Raw genomic sequence first — 19,385 nt, 5'->3', positions numbered from 1 at the left:
CCATCCATCCGAAAACGGACCTGGGGCCCAGTAGCTACATTCACACCTACATACACATGCATGCATGTACCCACACAGGCTACCAGGAGGCAAAAACTCAAGTTGTATTAAAAATGCATGCTAGAAGGGCTGAGCATGGAAGCAAAGCTGTTTTCTCACTCACTCCCTCCCTTTCAGCATTTTTATGGCATCCCGTGAAAGCCAAGTGGCAAACAGACATTTGAAAGGATTGTCCCCACCCCTGCCCCACTTTTATTGAACCATATTCCTTAAGTAACCCATTATGATTTTTCCATGGTGCTATCTGCAGTGTCACCTCTGGGAAAAGCCTGTGATGTCCCACGCAGCAGTTTTAGAGAAGATACCTTGAAGGGGTCCAGGACCAGAGTGGGAACAGCCATATAGGAGCCCGAGCATGTGCACCTCCTTAAAGTTTACATCCTGGGCACCTCGCTGATTCACCTAGTCTCAGTCCTGCCAGGAGAGACATTGGGTCCTGGGATCCCTCAGGCCCCATGAAGGTTCAATAAGCAGTAGCATTGAGTTATTTTGCTATGTGTTTCTCCGGACTTCCCAAACTAACCTGATATTGTGTGCGTTATCTAGAGTCTGGGATCCAGGCTTTCTGAGAAGAGAGGAGCCAGATCAATGTATTAACACAAGCTAATAAGATAACTCCTTGCTGCTTTCTGGGCTGTGCAATACTCAGCAGAGAAGCAGAGGCTAGAAGGGCTCCACTCTGTCTCCCGGAAAACCCTTTAACCAGACAACCAAATGTCTGCTTCCCTTCTCACTGGAGCCTGGCTCATCTTCTCCCTGAAGCACCCACCTCGCCTCTTGAGAGCAAAGCTTCAGGCGAGGCCCTGGCTATCTAGGTGGCCCCTGCCTGACCTATGCTGCGGCCCACCTTGCTTCTTGTGCAGCTGGCCAGTTCACAGCTGGTTTTAATGTCTCCCCACTTTACAACTATGATGTCTGCGAAATCATAGCCCCTACAGGAAGGTGTAGGAATTTATGCTGTTGTCATAATTTCCACCTGATAGGAAGATTCGGCGATGTTTTGATGGGAAGGATAGTAATGGGTGTGGGGAAAAGGAAAGTTGAAGAAGAGACACGAGGGCGGAGGCCAGAAACCAGGCGCTCATTCAGTGGGTCATCCCTGACTGCTGCCCATGCCAGGGGGTACTTAGTGGGCGCAACTGATGGTGCTACTTCCCTGCGACTATTGTGGGATGGGGTGGGGGGCATGCATAAAGTAGTAAGTGTGGGAATGCCTTAGGCTTCTCTTGGGGGGTGGGGCTCAATCCTAGGAGGGTCTGGGTCGGGTTTCCGAGGCAGTGATGCCCCTTCCCATCCTGGCACATGCCCTCGCTGCCAGCCGCTGTCTAACCCAGAACAGCATCCTGATTTCTTTCTCGGGACTTCAGAAACTGCCCTGATGTTTGCATTGTGTGTTTTGCTGTGGTGTAGAATGTAGGGTTTCCAAGGAGGGACAAGCCAGCTCAGCCTCGTAATACAATCATGACTAGACCAGGCGAGCTCTAGGGCACTTGGCCGTTCATGTTGTCCCACCCATGCTTTCGGTCCGTCCTTGGGGCGCCCCCAGCCACAAGGAGGGGGCGTACCTTGGTGGGGTGCTGGGGCGGGGCTCTGATCCGGAATGGGCGCGTGCACCGGTGGGTGTCACTTCTGAACCCCTTCGGGGCACCCTGACCATCGGACTCCATGTCCCCACCTTCCGAGCAGGCTGAGTGTGCCTCATGCCGAGTGCGCGCCCTGCACCCGGTCGCCGTGGATGCGCCCTTCTTTGCCCCCTATCGCCACTGGCAGGCTCGCTCGCTGCGTGCCGAGGGGACCGGGAGGGTGTCGGCCACCATGGGTGCAGGGCAGCGCGGGCCAGGCGGGCGGCGGCGGGCGCGGAGTGTGGGGGCGGCGCCCTGGGCCCCCTCTGCCGGCCGCTTTCGGTCTGTCTGGATGTCAGCCTCGAGCTCCCAGCCAGCCAGAGGGAGCCGGAGAGGGAGCGGCGCTGGCGGCGGGGAGGGGCAGGGGCGAGGCGAGGCGAGGCGAGGGGGGAGGGAGGCAGGGAAGCGGGGCGGGCGGAGGGAGGAGAGGAGGACCCAGAGAGCGCCAGGCAGCTGGAGTTTTTGCAGCGCTTGGCCGGGCTTCAATGCACAGCAGCAGCGCGCCGCGGCGGCAGCAGGCAGCCCGGGAGCTCCGGCGGCGGCCGAGCCAGCGGCAGCCCCGCTCCCTGCCCCCTGCAAACTTTGCGAGCAGCCCGCCCGGGGGGCCGGGGGCGCGCCCGGGAGGCCGGGCTCGGGCCGCGCTCTCCGCAGCCTCCGCAGCCCCGCGCCTCCCCGGGGAGCAGCCGGCGGCTCCCGCGGCCCCCCAGCCCCGGCCCCTGGGCGCTGGCCGGCCGGTCCCCCAGCGGGGGCGGGGGCGGGCTGCGGGGGGGCGGCCGCCGCTGCCCAGGGAGACGCGCGGAGGCGCCGGGAGCGCTCCCCGGCGGGTCCCCAGCGCGCTCGCTGCGCCCGGGCAGCGGCCCGAGCGGGAGAGCATGGGCGGCGCGGAGTGACGCCGCCGTGCCCGCCTGGCATCAAGGACATCCCGCCCGCGGGGGTGGGGACGGCGGGGAGCAGCCCGCGTCGCTGCCGCCGCGGCTCGGGCGCTGGGGCCGGGTGGCGGACAGGGGTGCTTGGAATTGCTCCGCATCTGCGACCTTTTTCCTGGACATTCTGCCCCCCTTGGATGCCGCGGGAGGAGCTGTCAAGCCCCGCCGGCTCTGATCGCGCCCCGGGCTTTGCCTGCCTCCCCCCGGGCGCCCGGTGCCTCGCTGGAGGATTTGCGTCCCCGGCTGGGGCTGGGGAGGCAGCCACGCGCGCACACGCACACGTTGCGAGCAGGCGAGAAGCGGCGGCGCCGGCCCCCTCTGCAGTGTCAATGCGGCGCTCCCGCTGAGCCGGGCGCGAGCGGGCTTGCAGGTAAGGCGCGGGCGGGGGCGGGGGCGCGGGCGGGGGCGCGGGCGGGGAGCCCCAAGTCGCCCCGGGAGTCCGCGGCCGCCCCGCAGCCAGCCCGCGGCACGCACGCACCCAGACACGCGCGCACACAAATGCACACGGGCCCACGGCGCGCACGGGCACCTGCCCACGTCGCACCTGGACACCCGCCGTGGGTGCTGCGCGGCCGCGGCAGGTATTTCCTGGGGTCTTTCTCGGAAGCTCCCGGACTCGGACGTCTGTGCCCCGGGACTTTCGGGCTGGGAGTCTGGGTATGACCGCCTCTCCCTCCCACCCGGGTAGGCTGAGGGAGTGATTTTTTTTTCCAGTTCCCAGCCCCTCGCTTCCCTGGCTGGTTTTAAAAACCGGAGAAGTAATGGGAGGTCTGGGGAGACCCGCCCAGTCTAATCTCTGCCTTGTGGCCTTAAGACACCCCGGGATTTTAATGGGAGATAGACCGACAGACACTCAGACAGATATTTGGAGAGCCTGGTGGCCCCGCGCGGGGAGGAGGCCACAGAGGCGGACGGGGCTGCGGTTCTGTAGGGCGGTGCATGTGGCACAGACACTGCGTTTCCCCAGTAAGAGGCAGCACAATCGCTTTTCTGAAGCGTGGTTCTGCTTCCCGGAGAATGCGCCGGGATTTCAGGCAGGAAGGGGTTGAAGAGCCGCTTGGGGTGGGTGCGTTGCTTGTCAAGGGAGGCAAGGGGGTCGGATCCTCCCTGAAAGGTATGATCTCCTCACACGTGCGGTCTCTGGCCCACAGTAAGACGACAGGGCTAAGGGACACAGGTCTTGAGTCTCCCCTTTACCTCCCTGCCGGTCCTCTGCACTGTGCTGGAAAGCATCCCCTCTGCCTCTGGCTAACACCTGTCACATGCCTTTCCAGGGTGTGTGTCTGGGAAAAAGATCTGGAAGGGGGATCCACGAGCTGTCATGCAGGAAGGGAGGGGTCCCCTCTCTCCTGATCACCTCAGCCGTGCCCACCCTGTAGGCAGCAACACAGTCTTGGATCTGCCAGTGTCCCCAGAGCCTGGCTGCTCCTGAGAGCATCGCTCTCCAGAAGCCTGTGGTTCAAGGTTCTGTTTCCCAGAAGCTTTTTCTTCCTTACCTTTTCTCCCTGGCTGGAGGGTCACAGGCTGCTTATTTTGAAACTTTTTTTCTGGAGGGGGTAGGAGATGGCTGGGGCTCCAAAAGGGCTTTTTCCCAGTTCCCACTTCCCAGTTCATTCAGGGTTTGGTTGGTGTAGGAAGAAGAATGTGAGATCCAAATAAAATATTCTTTTGGAGTTGAATATAAATATAACAAGGTCCCATGTTTCTATAGCGGTCACTTGTGGGGATAGCTTGTTGGTCAACCTGGAAAGAAGTGGAATAAGCTTGTGCCCTCTATACAAGATTATGTGTTCAGGGTGTCCTACAAACCCACCAGTGGGGAAAATCTGTTGGGAGTTTTCCAGAACCTTAGGGGAAAGAAGTCAATTCAACATTCTTTGGAGCAAGAGGAACTCAGAGCTGAGCATAGGAGTTGTTTGTTCCTATAAATCCTAAAGATGGGTGCTGAAATTAAGGGCTCCCTCGGCACCCCGATCTCTGCTATTTTCCAACTTTTTGCACCTTCTGCAAAGGTCTCTAGCTAGGCTGGGGAGGAGAGGAGCAGACGCCCCGGGAGGCAGATTGTATTCTGGCTGTGTGATCTGCCCTTTGATTGATTGAAAAGGGTAGATGGAATAAAGCAAAGCTGTCACAATAGGAAGAACCCAGTAGGGGGAAGAAACATTATTTTCTTTTTAAGAATGGTGGGTGTGTGTGGACGAGTTCTTAAAGAGCCTAGCTCTACGTGGTCAGCTCAACCAACCATGTGTGGCAACAGGACCTACCTCTGTATCCTGGGAAGAACCGGAATATTTCCCCACGCATGCCCCTTGAGCCCGTGGACAGGGAGGTCCCACATACACGTAGAGCGGTACATGGTTTTCAACAGAAACAGTGAACTCCAGTAACAGTGGGTGGCTCCCAGGTAAACATGCCCTCATGGGACCTGGAAGGGAGAAAAAGATGAGGTACAGAGCTCCCTGAAATGCCTGGGCATCTTGCACATAGACTGTTCCTTTTTCTGCTGCCCTCTCTACCCTCTTTCCTTTCTCATAGATTTGTAGCCTCAGGATCTGTCATTTTAATGCAAAGCCAGCAGTCATTATGCTGGTTATAAGCTAAAGATTTTTAAACATGGCTTCAAAAAAATCCCCACAGTTTCCACACTTTGTGTTGGGTACCGATTTGGTTTCTAGGATAAAGCAGGCATTAATTAACATCTGTGTAACGCTGAACGTACATCGTCTAATTTCTTCCTGGCTCTCCGGCCCAGCCCCGCAGCATGTGAGGTTGTCACTCTCCCTCTCTACCACTCCTCTGTGGTCTTCCTTTTAAGTTCCCCGGGGTTCTCTCACTCAGACAGGAGTTGCACTAGGAAAACCCCAGCTGTGAGTACTTCCTTTTGGCAGGCAGACCCTTGCTGCTGCTGGACTGCTGGGAGCATGAGTAGTTCCTTCTTGCCTAAGCCAGTACTCGCCCTCAGGCTGGGCCGCTGTCCTCCCAGAACTTCATCCTGGATACCCACTGATGCTCTGCACACGTTTCGGGAGGAATCTCAGGAGGCTGCCAACTTGTTTCCTTTCTCCTTCTCTGCACCTCTCCAGTGTCTGCTGCTCTCTGCAGACAGGGAGAGCTACATGGTAGAGTCTGCCTGTACTTGGCCTGCAGATCCTTTCATCACAATGAGGGCTGCTGGGAATTAAGTGGGGGCTTTCTGGAGGGGGGGAAGCAGTCCTGAAGTGAGGAGAGAGCTACGGGGGCGGGCTGATTAACCGTCCTTAGTTCCTAGCTATCACCAGGCTTTGATGCAAAGAAATTGCAGCCCAGCTCTCTCTTCCTAGCCAGTTAGGAGGCTTTTTTTTTTTTTTTTAGCTGCTTCTCCCCAGCTCCACCCAGAGAAGGCAGTACATAGATAATGCCACCTCGGAGACCTGTTGGAGTGGCTCTGTGATGGGCGGTGTAGGGCGGCAGCCATACAGAAACGCGCCCGTGATCTCGGCTGTGATTTGTCTGTGCAACAGATGTGCCATTAATTTTTAGGCTCTAGTCTCTTCTTATTTGTGTCCAGTACTACCCGACGCCAGAGCGGTGCAGACGCTGGCGAGGTTGAACAACGCTTGACACCCCCCTTCCTTCGTCCCCACAGCCCCTTCCCTCCTCCTCCTTCCCACCACTTACTAATCCTCCTCCTGGCTTTGTGCACACATCCGCCAGCCCATTCGCCCTCAAATGTGTGGCACTCCAAGAAATCAATATAACATGAATTTAACGACAGCTGGATGATTAAGTGTTATTTATATTTAAGAGCGGCATTTTAAAAAGACGTCGTGCTAATAAATCAAACGGCTGTGATGAGGGTGATTGCTCCGTAGGCTATTGAGCAAAGCTTGGTCCACACAGAGCCCTGCAGACACCACCTCTTTAGAAGCAGCTGGGAGCCCCGCTGCGCCCTACCCCGAACTCCCACCTGGCGCCCTCCTTCCCTTCCTGGGGGCTTACTTACTCCCCCCTCGCCCCTCCTCACTGCCTGGGCTGTAGCGTTCCAGTGGTGGCAGGAAGGTAGAGTCAGCAGGGAGACTGAAGGGGGCTCTGCTGCTAAGTGGTGAGAGACGGATCTTAAAAGCGGAGGCAGGCAGGGGGTCCTAATTCCCAGAGCGGAGGCCTCATTCCAGAAGGAGAGGGCTGCGTGGTCGGAAGCAGCCGGGAAGGAGAGCTTCCTGGGTCCCCCTGTGAGTCTCAGCGAGCCCGCGACCCTGGTGCTAAGATCACGTGGCAGCAGCCTCCCCAGGGAAGAGGCTGTTAAGATCTGTCTTTGTGAAAGTAACAAAATGGAAAAGGATACTAATTCCTGATGAGGAAGAGGACAGTGGCTAGTATTTATTGAGCATTTTCTCAGGTGAGGCATCATGGAAGTACTTTGCACAGGTTGGCCCCTTTGGTCCTAACAACCCAGAGGGGCTGTTGTTATTACTGTCCCCACTTCCGCCACGAGGGAACTGAGATGGGGGCGGGTGAGGACTTGGCCAAGATCACACAGTTGGCGGGTGGTGGCACCAAGTCTCAACCCTCAGCAAACAAACTGACCTCCCTCCTAATCACCGTGCTGTTCGCCTTCGTAGAATGTCTGTGGAGCACGCCGCCAGGCCCACGGGAGGTTTGGGAGAGAGTGTCCCCAGGAAGTTGACACTACCTGGATTCGCCCCTGGGCTACCTCTGTGACCCCCGGTGAATTTGTTTATCCTTTGAGGCTCCATTCTCCCATTCATCAGAGGGGCTGCGTCTTAGCCTCACTGTTGGTGGGGTGTGAAATTGCAGGGACCATTCTAGCACAGAGCTCAGTTTCCCACGTGACTCTGGCCTCCTTGGGCAAATGACTCCTCGGATTCCCTCCTGGGAAAAACTTGAGGGAGTGACTGAGTGAGTGAGCTCCTGATCTCTGCTTTCCATTCCGTGAGGCTGAGTCTTGTGCTGGTAGGAGTCACTGTTGAGTCTCGTGCTTCCTAGTGACTGCATGGAGTACGCTGGCCTTGTGGAAACAGGACTCTCCCATTTAATCCTTCAAGTGACCCTGTAAGGCGAGGAGAATTTATTTCCATTGTGACGGAGTAGGCTCGAAGGCGGAATGTCCTGAGCTCCCGGATGCCGCATGGTGGACGGTCTTTTCACTCTTGGAGAAGGGTGCCCACAGTGGGTGCTCAGCCATGTTCATTCATTCATTCATTAGCCCTCGGGTCCCAGCCTTTGGAAGCTGAGAGGCAGGGAAGGAACCTTTGCTTGTGGATGTCATCCCACACTGGGGGCCGGGTCCTTATGGTAGATGGAGCAGAGGTTTACTGGAAGTTGGTGCCAAAGGGCTGTGCGTGGGGAAGTCGTCCTGTTAGGAATTACAGCTGGATTCTGCGAGGGGTGGGCAGCGACGCCCGGATGGAACTAGGGACCTGGTTGGGTGCCGTCCCATCCCAAAGCCGGGTCTCTCCGGCCTGAACATTTTAGGGAACAGCCACAGGGGCTCCTCGTGTGCTTAGCTGTTTGTTTTTTTCTTCCAAAGGACAAGCTTTTATCCTATGCATTATTGATTTGGCTTTTTTCCCCCCTACACTGAAGGGGGTGAAGGTTCTGCCAAACTCGAGGTGGCTAGCAGGGCTGCGCTTGGAATAGCATCACGGCCCCTCTGGGGCAGCAGTAGGAGTGGCTGACACTGTTGGATGCGGAGTCCTGCTCAGACTCACGCCGACTGGTGTGTGTTTGACCTCAGGTGTCCTCACCTGCCTGCTAAGCTTGGCTGTTCCCCTCCCTCTCCGCTGTGCCTTCTCCATGAACCAAGAGTCGCAACAGCAAATTGGATTTGGGGATGTGTGTCACTCCAACATAAAACAGATCGCTAGCTCAGACGACCTGGTCTCCGTAGTCGATGCGCTGAACTGAACGCAGACGAGCTGAATCAATGCCCGCGTCTTACGGGCAAGAGCACTTTCAGTAGGAAGACACAGTGGAGGAGGAGACCTTGGGAACCAGAGCTGGTCAGAGGCTTTCCTGGTCTTCACGCAAGATCGGACACACTCACTGCCCCATCTCGTAGGAGCCCAGCTGGATTTCCCTCTTGGTTGTGTGGAGTCGAGGACGAACAGACCAGTCTTGCCTTTGCCCCCGAGGTCACGAGGAGGGAAAGTAAGCAAAGCAGGAGTGTCCCGCTGATTGTGCAAGGAGTAGACAGTGAGAGGCAGGCGTGTTGGGGCTGGAGCCATTGGGTTGCATAATTGAACTAGACTACGTGCAATATCAGCTCACCTTTCAGAGGGAGAGAGTTCATTTTCCTTCTCTCCATCTCAGACCTGCTTCTTGAAGGTAAACCTAAAAAAGAGCAGAATTTCCCAAAGTATGTTCTGTGGGAATGAATAGATGTGGCACACACAAAAAGTTTCCGTGGCCCCATACATTTACCCTGAGTGTGAAGCAAAGCTAAAGAGGTTCCTTGTTGCAGGACTTCTCAGAGCCTTTAGACACACTCATATGGACTGCGTACCCACAAAAGGTAGCTGTCCTATGTAGTAGCCCTGGGGATCCACTGAGAAATGCTGGACTAACACAAACTCTTTTATTTGTCTGATTTCAACTGTAAATAACACGGTGGACTCTACAGTAAAAACTTCGGCGGGAAGTGCACGCCACACACACAAAGTACCGGGTTCTGGTGATTACATGGAAACTCAGGTTTCAAGCAGAATTTTGCCAGATGGGCAGATAGTCCAATTCCAGGATCAGCGTTTGCCCCCTGTCTCTGCTGTTTCAAGGCAGCAGAGAAATTCTCAGACAGGAGTGAGGTCAAGGCAGGTGTATATTTAGGTTCCTAGACAACTCTGGTATGTTCCCCCTGGTTAAAAAGCGCTGGTGTTGCGGGAAAAGCTAGATAGTGGAGACAAATAGATGTAGATAATTCCAACTTTGTCACTTACCAGCTCAGGGGTCTTGGGAAAAATCCCCTTGTGTTTTAGGATTAACATTGATAAAATGAGGGGGTTTGGTCGAGATCAGTGATTTAAAAAATCGTTTTTAATATATATGCAGGTAGAACGCTTTATTCCAATGAAAACGTATATGGAATTCCAGTGCACAGAACAGACACAAGGACTGTTGGTCAGTGCTATGGGGGTGTCCCTCTTTCCCCCTCATGGCCTGGGTTCCCTGGAAAGCAGAGTCTGAGGCCAAAGCTGCTGTGGTAATCCTTTGCTGAAGGTGGGATCCCAGGGCAGCAGGAGTGAAGGAGAAAGGGAGGAGAGGTCGGGAAGGAAGAGAAAGAAAGAATGTATTCCCAAGCTAGCTGCAGCTTCCCGAGGAAGCACAGCTGGTGGCTCCATCCCTAAGGAGGGATCTGGAGAAGCCTGATGGGAACACGCAGCAGAACAGCCAGCATCCATCAGCGGGGCCCTTCCTGGGTGCTGCAGCTCCCTGGGCACCATTCACCCCATAAAGTAGGAACACCTCCTTACTTTGATTGTGATCTACATCAAACTAGCCCCTCTGTGGTCAGGCCCATGGGGTGGGGCTTCCGTGGCTCCCCCCACAAAGAGCCTGATGGTGCTACGCCTGCCGGATTCATTCTTCACCCCGAAGGAAGAAAGGCTTTAAGAACTGTAGGACCAGAGAAATAGTGTGAGGTGTCCCTTGGGCCCCTCTGGCAGGAAGTGGGGCAAGTGGCTGAAGCTCAGAATTGGGGATGGAAGTGGCGTGTCATGTGGGGCCAGGCAGATCTGGGTGGGTACACAAACTGGGGGTCTGGGATAAGGGGTTCCACGTAAGGAGTCCATACACGATTCTTCAGAGCAGAGTCAGATAGCAAACCAGGGCAGGCTGTTCCCATAAGAGTCATCATTCAGCCCCCCAAACTCATGACTCTATGACCGCAATAGCCAACCCCACTATGGGTTACCCACCTGAGACCCCGAATAGAAATCACATGAAGAATGGGTTCCAGTTAGGTTTCAAGAGGCTTTCCCAACTTTTAGGGCTCATTAACCTAAGGAGTGCCTTCCACGTGGTCATATGTGAATGTGTCAGCCACGTCTGCTTGTGGTGGCTGAGAGGGCAGAGGAAATGACCTCTGCCTCTCTCCTTGTTTTCAAAACTATTACAACTATTGAAGTATAAAGTAGTAGGGGACATTTCTGCATAGAATCTTTTCCATAAGTAATTGCCTCTTGCCAGTCTCCCCCCCCTCCCACCGCCCTTTTATTGCAGCTCTTGTGCTCTGAAGCCCCTCTAGGGTCAGGCAGGGAAAGGACAGATGGTTGCACTGTGCTTACGACCCCTTTCCCGCTCTCTTCACCATCTTTCTCCCCTAAATGCACTTGCCCTAAACTGCTGATTGATGAGGGCAACTCCCTGACTCGGAGATGGGTGTGTGTGCATTAGCATGTCTGCTTGAGATTTCTGGCTCCCTGTGGGTCAGGACCAGCCCTGCTTGAAGCAGTCCCTTGTGTATTCAGGAACTTAATTCATACTCTTAAATAACGGTAAAGAAGCTTCTGCGGCCGGTAGCAATGGTGCCAACAGCATTGGAGTGATTTCTTTATGTCTTTCCCTGAGAGAGACCCTTTCTTACTTCTCTTGCATACTCGGTGCTGAACCTAGGGCCTATTCTACGGGAAGCAATCAAAAAATAGTAATATTTGCTGAGTAAACTGAATGAATGAATGAATGAATAGAGCAGGAGAAGGTGGAGAAGAATGGTCTATAAAGGATAAAACAAGGAAAGTGTGAACCAGCTGCAATGGCGGGTGTCTGCTTTCTAGCAAGGACAGGGTTGGAACCACATCAAGACGGGCGGCTATTTCAGAAGATTGAGATAAACCAACACAGCAACAGAGCCCATCCGTCGCCCTAGAGTGTCTTGGGTGCTGGCAGTTTGGGGGCAGGTCGAGCGCAGTGGTCTATTCACATTATTGCACAAGGAGTTGATTACTTGCTTTTCAGGTAACACTTGCTGCGGGTTTCGGAGCTGGTAGATTGGCTGGGACGACCAAACAGCATTTCCCAGGGCATTCCAAGGACTAGTTTCTCTACGGAAAAAGCATTCTGTGGCCACATATGTCTTACAAGCACCTTAGACGGTGTCCTCCTGGAGATTCAAGATGCACGTGAAAGGCTTGGGAATTCTGCTGCAGAAAAACTGGCTTATTTATTCTTAGCCCACCATTTGCCAGCTTCTTTGGCATTGGGATCCCCTTGTGTGGGTGTATTTACACCTGGCACGGGTGTTCAGGAGGGAGCATTTGGGGAGATGTTGGTCTTCAATGGGAAACCTGCAGGTCTGAGTTCAGTTTGGAGCAGAAATAAACAGGAGAACGAATCTGCTGCTCTGGTAAAATGCAGACTGGAGATGTCCAGCTTTTGGAGGAGGTTGGCTTGCTTTTGACCTTGTAATTTTCTTTTGAGACTCTCAGAAATGGCTGTGAATTGTTGTAAGACTTGGGCGGCTGGAGTGCTTTCAGATGTGTATCTTCTAAAGGGATTCTTTTAAGGAGTGTGGTTACAGCTTTGACAGGTTTGTGGACATGTTGCCAGAAAGTCGCACTTCTCGGTGGTACGTAACAGATCAAGACGGATGTTTGCAAAATATGTGAGTAATGACATTCACCTTCTCCATATATTCTTTTCAGCTACACTTACGGAATAATAGGCTTCAATATAACTGGCAAAGATAAATGTTCTGAATTAACTAAGAAAGTTCTTCAGACACAGCTCCCTAAATTTTGGATGGTGGAAACAAATTTTCTCTTGGGAAAGAAACTTTGCTGCCCTAGAGAGGCTGAAGGTTTCTAATGAGACTGTAAATCCATGGTTACCCACCGTTGGGTAAGTGACCCAGAGGGCGAAGTTAGGAATTTCCCATGGGAAGCATTTCGCCGCCCAGTATTCGTCTCACATTGGTAATGATGTGTGGGTTTGAGAGTTTGGGTGGGGGTGGACTATAACCCCAGAAGTATTTGGGTTTGGATAACCTGGGGACTTTGGCTGATCATCCACGTGCCCAATTACAGGCCCATTGGTCATGCTTTGCCCAAGCACCACGCTCCTTTCCAAAGTGAATAACACACACTTACTAACAAAATTCCCCTGGCACCCATTCATAAAGCATTGCACTGGTGATTTCTATCAGCATTAAACTGTTTGGTGACTGAGTTTAGAATTATAGCATTCGTAGAAATGAATTAGCAGTAAATCAAGTCCCAGCTGAGTTCGAACCCAACTGCAGTGAGTTTTAAATTAAAAATATCTTGCTATGATGAGGCAGTTGGAAGTCAAGCACTGGCGCTCCGTCACTCTTGACTTTGGAGAAGCGTAGCCATCACCCTTCGAAAGGAAAACCCTGACAACAGCTTGTATTGATGCCCAGTCATGCTGGGAAATTGCCACTTCATTTCTTCTTCATAAACTGTTGGCTTTCATTTTTTTTTTAAAAAAAGAAGGAATCCTATTTGCAGGGACACAGCAGAGCTCTCGGAACAGAGCAGGTGGGAGAGGACTGAGGCCCAAGGGCACAATTCATTGCGTCCTCTTTCTCAGAAGGAGCCATGCAGAAGGGGCATTTGGGTCTACGTGTGTTGTGTGGTTGTTTTCCCGCTCGGACCATATTTGATTCTCCTTTCTGGGGGATCTGTACAGAAAAGCAACAAAGAGAGCACTTCAAGGGGGCTGCAAGACTGTCATGTTGTAGTGACAATTGTGGTGTAATAGGAAATCATTTATGTAAGTTACGGTACCCTCTGAATGGAGCTTGTCGGAAACGTGGCTACAGCTTCTCAAGGCCCGTTTTTTCTTTCTCCTGCAAAATAATCCTGAGGTTTTCATGTTCAGGGCAATTGAAGACGTATTATGTGCTGGCCAGGGAATGGGGAGACCCAGTTTCTAATTCTACATCTGCTCAATATCTTTCAGCGAGTCCTGTCTGAGTTAGGCCTCGATTTCTCTTTCTTTAAAGCCAGAATAAGCTCTTGCTGTTTCCCGAAGCCCAGGAGGTGGGGATGAATGTGGCATGCATATTAAAGGGCCAGGTGAGCGTCAGAAGAAAGACTCCATTGACACACAAGGTCAGAGAAAGTCAAGAAAGAGAGAATGCAGTCTAAGCTTAGGCCTCTCACCATTACCCTCTACCATCTCCTGTGTGTTTGCTGGTGTGGTGAAGAGCTGTACGTCGTAACAGCTGCTTGCAGAGGATCAGAAAGGAGAATGCACATGGGATAGCAAGGGACTGTGAGAAAGCATGGTTGATACAGGAGTCCAGAGCCTGCGTAGGAGGGGGAGTCCTGCACCTGACCGTAGCAGTGGGTGAAAGGGAGGGCTGTGGGAAAAGCAAAGGAGTCATCATGTCCCTTGATGCCTATCTTTCACTTTGCCCCATGCATATAGATTTACATATCCTAGAGAGCTAGATACACTGTTATGAAATTTTTAACCAACTAATCAGTTGATCAGTCAACTAGTCAATTTAGTCAACACTTATTGAGTGTCCACTCTGTGCCGTGCACTGTGCAAGACTTTGGTGGTGTTGAGATGAAAGACCTCGTGTCTGCCTTTAGGGCGTTCACTGCTTGGTATGGGCACAGCACATGTGTTAACAGACCATTGAAATACAATGTGGTAAGAAGAAAGCACATCAGAAGGGACACCCATCCAGATACGGAAGGCAGGACATCGGAAAGGTCTCCTGGAGAAGGAGGAGAGGGCATCCAACTGAGCTGTGAGGGCTGTTTCGCAGGGTGAGTGGGATTGGCCCGGTGAACAGGAGGAAGGGGTGGCAGGTGCAGGAAGCAGCAAGGACAGGCATGGAGAAGTGAGAGCACACAGCGTGGCTGACCTGCAGTGGGTCAGGGCAGAGGTGGGAGGTGGGGCTGGAGGCAAACGCAGGTCGAGGCTGGGCCAGGACCAGGGGTAGGTGTCCAGCTCAGAGTTTTATCTGGCAGGCCTTGGGGATTGCCAAGTGAGAGAATCAACCGGAGCAGATTCGCATTGAGAAAGACCACTGTGGGGGCTGGACGGAGAATTAATCGGGGTGAAGCTATTCCAGTGAGACAGGCAGACATGGGAGAAGACTGATCAAAGGCAGTGACACAGGAGAGAAAGGGGCTGATGAGAGAGGAACCTAGGAGTTAGAGCTGACAGGTGGTGAATACGGGGGTGAAGGTGGAGGGAGTACGGGGAGTTGGGGACATCGTATCGGTATCCAGCTTGGGCAGCTGGTGGAAGGTAACACCGTTCATTTAGCTTGAGATTTCTAGGCCGAGACTCAGTTGAGGGGGAGTGGTGGGAGAAGGGGGAATGTGTTCTTTTCTGGACATGGTGAGTTGAAGAGGTGCATGTGGGATTTTCAGGTAGAGGTGACCAGGAGGCCAGCAGATATATGGCTTTTTTTGGCTCTTGTGTTCCTGGTAGCTTCAGCTAGTGGTTACTATGATGTTTACTTCTGGTCTCATTTGTAGACTTAGGAATTCATTTTGGGATCTGGCAGAAGATTACACGGAAGCGAGATAAGACCCACATATAGATTTTTACATTTTTCAAGTGGTTCAAGTTTTGAATTAAACATACGAGCTTGAACATTTTGCTTGAGATCGTTCTGAAAACATCCAGGCATTCACCTTGCCTTAGGAGATCCTCACTATTTTCCAATAGGAGGTTGAGTCGTGCGCAGAGTGAGTCGTACTCACTACGGGGTGAGCTTGGAATAAAAGCAGAATTAGAATTCAGCAAGGAAAAATGACCAGCCCTTCGTTCTGGGCATTAGTTTGTCCCCCTTCTTGGTGCGTGCACCCCATGTTCATTGAGCGTGGCTTGGTGAAATGAGCTCTATCATGAGCTGAGAAATAATTAAAATGTTGACCTTGCCCTTGAGAAGCAATGCCTTGTCTGTCTGGTTGTAGGAGCCAGTCTGTACAATCGAGGCCTGCAGGTAGGATCTGACCACTAGATAAATTTTGCTTGGTCCAAAGTGTGTTAAAGAAAAATCTGTATTTTCGAATGCCGTTACGTGGGACGGTCCCCCTTCAGGTTTCACTCTCTGTTGTCGCCCCTTTGCTTCAGATATTTATGGTGAAGGTATTTGAATTAAAATACCAGCAGCCTAGTACCTAGTAGGTACTCAAACAGTGCTTAGTCCATCTTCCCAATATGCGAAAACAAATAAATGAGTTCACGTAATAGTATCAAGTCCTTTGCTTTCTGCAAGGAAGCTTTGTAATTTAGTAGCCCCTATTAATGGCAAGAGATGTTGAAGTAGCTGGTGGCAAAACTTTGAAGTGCTCTGTGCTCCATCAATGTGTTTGATTCTGTGAAAACTTTAGAAAACAGGCCATTTGGTTTGAGCAGAGTGTGGAGAGAAAAACGCCCAACTCCTTCAAGTTTACCCAGACTGTGAACCCCTACTCTTCGCTGCTGTAAGGTCGCTAAGCTGCATTGGGATAGAGGTCCTCAGGTCGTGTGAAGTGTCCGACTGGCATGGGTACCAGTCCTCTAGAATGAGGGACTCTGGGAGTTTAGCCTCAAATGGTGTCTTTAGCTGCAAAATTGCAGTGCAATTTCAAGTGAAATGATGGATTTACTCTCTTCTCTGGCTTGCTTCTGGGTAGCTCAGAGCTGCTAATAAAAATGGCTTATACTGTGGATTCGGTCGTAGAGAGAGACCAGGGGGCAGGCGAGATATGTTTGAGCTCTAACCTTTCCAGAGCCCCACAGAGATGACAGGGTTTCTCTTCTCCCCTCCTCACGCCTCTGTACCCAACCCTTGTCCATCTCATAAACTTCACGCTGCACCTAATATGTTTACACAGCTACACTTTTGATCTCAGGGAACTCAGAGCAGTTTTCCCCTGTTTATCAGGTGCCAACTTGTTTCCCTAAAAGGGACAGAGGGTAGGTCCAGGGTCCTAAGAAGGGAAGTAACCTAACCGCAGTGAAATGTGGTCAGGACCAAAATAGATTAGGCCCCACTGCCCTGGGCTGCGCTTGGGTGTCCATGACTCTCTCCACTGGGGGTGGGGAGCTCCAGGGTTGGTGAGCCAAGACCGCTCAAAGGCTGCCTCAGAGTCTGAGACAAAGGTAGGGAACCCCATTGCTTCTGCTTCTCTACCATGCTGCCCTTTTATATGTCATTGTAGTTTCTACTGAGCTGTAGGTCATCAGATGTCCTCCAAAGGGCTTCCGGGTTTATGCTCAGATGAGAACATCCAAGAAAGGCGCAAATCCTCGAGGGACTGCCCCTGTGCATGGTGGCAAATTGGACCGAGAATCTTGGCTGTGGATGGCCCCTGGGCTGGGGGGTGGGGATGGTGGGAGAGAGCAAGCTTTGCTCAACCCAGATCTGATTGCATGAAGAAGGTGCTGCAGCTCCTTCTCCTTTCCTTCCTTCCTTCTTGACGCTAGCAAGACTGAATGCTTCTTGATACGTACTTAAAAATAAACTCATTACATATTTTTAAAAACCTGTATTTAGATTTATGGCAGTCATTATTGAGTGAAATGACATTTTCTTGGCACCTAGGATTGGAGATGTAATAGAAGCTCTCTCGCCTTCACTGGGTGCTGCTTATGTTTGGAGTGTTCAAGAGAGCTTCAGTAAAAAGCAACATTTCCCTTACACGCTGCTTTGAAAGAAGGGCATTTCTATACCCAAATGTATATGCAAATTTTAACAATCTTTAGGCCTGGAAAAGTTTTGACCAGCTAACAAATTTTGTGAGTACCCTTGCCCACATTCCAGTATTAGCCCAGGTAGTTTTGTGACAAGAGAGTTGTTTCCCTAGACTCTCTGTACATTTGGTCTGCCAAGGATGTATTTGTAAAATACAATTTATTGACTTGTATTTTTAAGCGTGTACATCTCCTATTCCCACTTAATCGCAAGCTTCTTGAAAGCGGGCAGCTGTCTTAGACACATATGCAGTTCCCTTAGGACCCACGGTGAGGGTGGTTTGATTTTATTCTCTCTCTCTCTCTCTCTCTCTCTCTCTCTCTCTCTCTCTCTCTCTCTCTCTCTCTCTCCGCCTTAAACTTCGTTTTCTGAGCTTAGAAGAGTGCTAGAATCGTTGGACAGTAGAGGGCATCACATATACGGAAAGACCTGGATATCCACAGGAAGTGGGAAGCAGCTTCCCTACAAAGTCTGCTCTGTGATGGCTGCGCCCTGGTGGTTAGTCTTCCATTGAATAGCCGTTGCTCACCATTAAGCTTGGCTGACTTCCCGCTGTCTTTGGCCAGAAGGTTCTGAGGTTTCACAAAGATGAAAAAATAAAAATGATAACAGCATAGTGAAATTCAAGGATGTAAAAAGATTTTTATTTAGGGGCACAAATGGTGGCCCGTTGGGAGTTGATTGCTTGCTTTATGTAGCCCCCCCCCCACCCCTAATCCTTCTATCTTCTGTGAAGAAATTTTAAATTTCAGGCTTCTGTCAAGAAGCCTACTCTCCTTCCACCTCTTTTCTCTGAGCCACACATCTGGGCTGTGCTGGCAAGTTGGGAGTCTTTGCAGGGCTTGGGAACAACCCCGTTTGGGTAGAGCATGATGGAGACCTCGTTCTCTTTTAGTTACTTTCCATATTGAGTGAGAGCTCTCTGCTGCTCATGTGCTGTTAGGCCTGACTCCACATCGGACTTTGGGATTCATGTGTGGCGAAGGTCAGAGTCTGCAGGAGTTGGGAGTAGCAAAGCCAGTGTCAGAACCCATCTTGTGTCAAGTCTGTTGGTCACAGGCTCCCCTAAATTTTAAGGGCAGCCCCACCCCACTGCTGGTTCATGATCGGTGGGTCTCCAAACTCATCCCATACGCATTTGGTGTATATTTTACATGAACTTCTGCCATCTGGGACTTTATCCATTAATATTTTTTTGAAACCTAAATTTTGAACTTACGTGTCTCACATTAAATTTCATTTTCGGGTCAGTTTGGACCCGGTTCCAGCCTGCTCAGATCATCTTGAACTATGTGTCATTCTCCTCAGTAGGGGAAGCCTTACAGTAATACCACATGACTTCTCTCCTAGTATCTCATTTGACCTTCTCAAGTCCTAGAATCTGTCATTTGCAAATTCGATAAGTGTGACTCAGTCCTCATTCAAATTACTGATAAAAATGTGAAACTGTACAGCACCAAGGGCAGAACTCTTTGGCATGGCATTTCCTTGAGAGCTTCCCTTGTAGGTTTGACAAATAACCATTGATGAAGCTTCTTTGGGCCAAAACACAATGGAGTGTTGAGGACCCAGCATAGACTTTGGAGGCAGACAGACCTGGCATTGCAACTTGGCCTATGCCAAGCTGGCCGTTCCCAGGGATCAGATTAGTTGAGGTCTCAGGTTTCAATAATTCCACGTAGATACAAGCTATAGGCTTCGTCCTCCACAGCCTTCCAAACAAATCAGTGTCAAATATCAGTGCCATACATACCAATCTTTGTTAGGGAACAGACACAAGAAAAGTCAGACAACCTATTTTTGAAGGTCAGAGCAAACCCTGAATTCTGTCCCTACTACTGTTCCAGAGAATGGTTTTGCAAATGTGTCGAGACACCCCTCAGCCCTGTGGGTGGACGCGTAGGGTGTGTGACGGGCAAAGTCCCCAGGCCAGCCCTCTCTGGCCCCAGGGTGTAGTGCAAATATTATCATTTTCTGTGTGTGCCAGGAAGTGAGAAAATTTGGGAAGCACTGTGTGAGGGTGCTCAGTTTAGGTTGTAGTAACAGAACACCATAGATGGGAGGCTCAAACAACAGCATGTGTTTCTCCCAGTTCTGCAGACTAGAAGTTCAAGA

At 51.7% G+C, this 19,385-nt stretch overlaps 1 protein-coding gene across 1 annotated transcript in view; it reads left to right on the top strand.

Moving 5' to 3' along the window:
• The first annotated feature begins 2,838 nt into the window (after nt 1–2,838).
• PLXNA4 (plexin A4) overlaps nt 2,839–19,385 on the top strand; it is a 410,115-nt gene continuing 393,568 nt past the window's right edge. Inside the window, exon 1 of the mRNA XM_081038260.1 lies at nt 2,839–2,978. The gene's annotated coding sequence lies outside the window, so the exon portion shown is untranslated. The remainder of the gene's footprint in view (nt 2,979–19,385) is intronic.

The sequence above is a fragment of the Rhinolophus hipposideros genome, assembly GCF_964194185.1.
Source record: "Rhinolophus hipposideros genome assembly, chromosome: 25".
Lineage (NCBI taxonomy): Eukaryota > Metazoa > Chordata > Mammalia > Chiroptera > Rhinolophidae > Rhinolophus > Rhinolophus hipposideros.
Note: the sequence above shows the minus strand (reverse complement) of the source record. Positions and strands in the feature narration are given on the sequence as shown.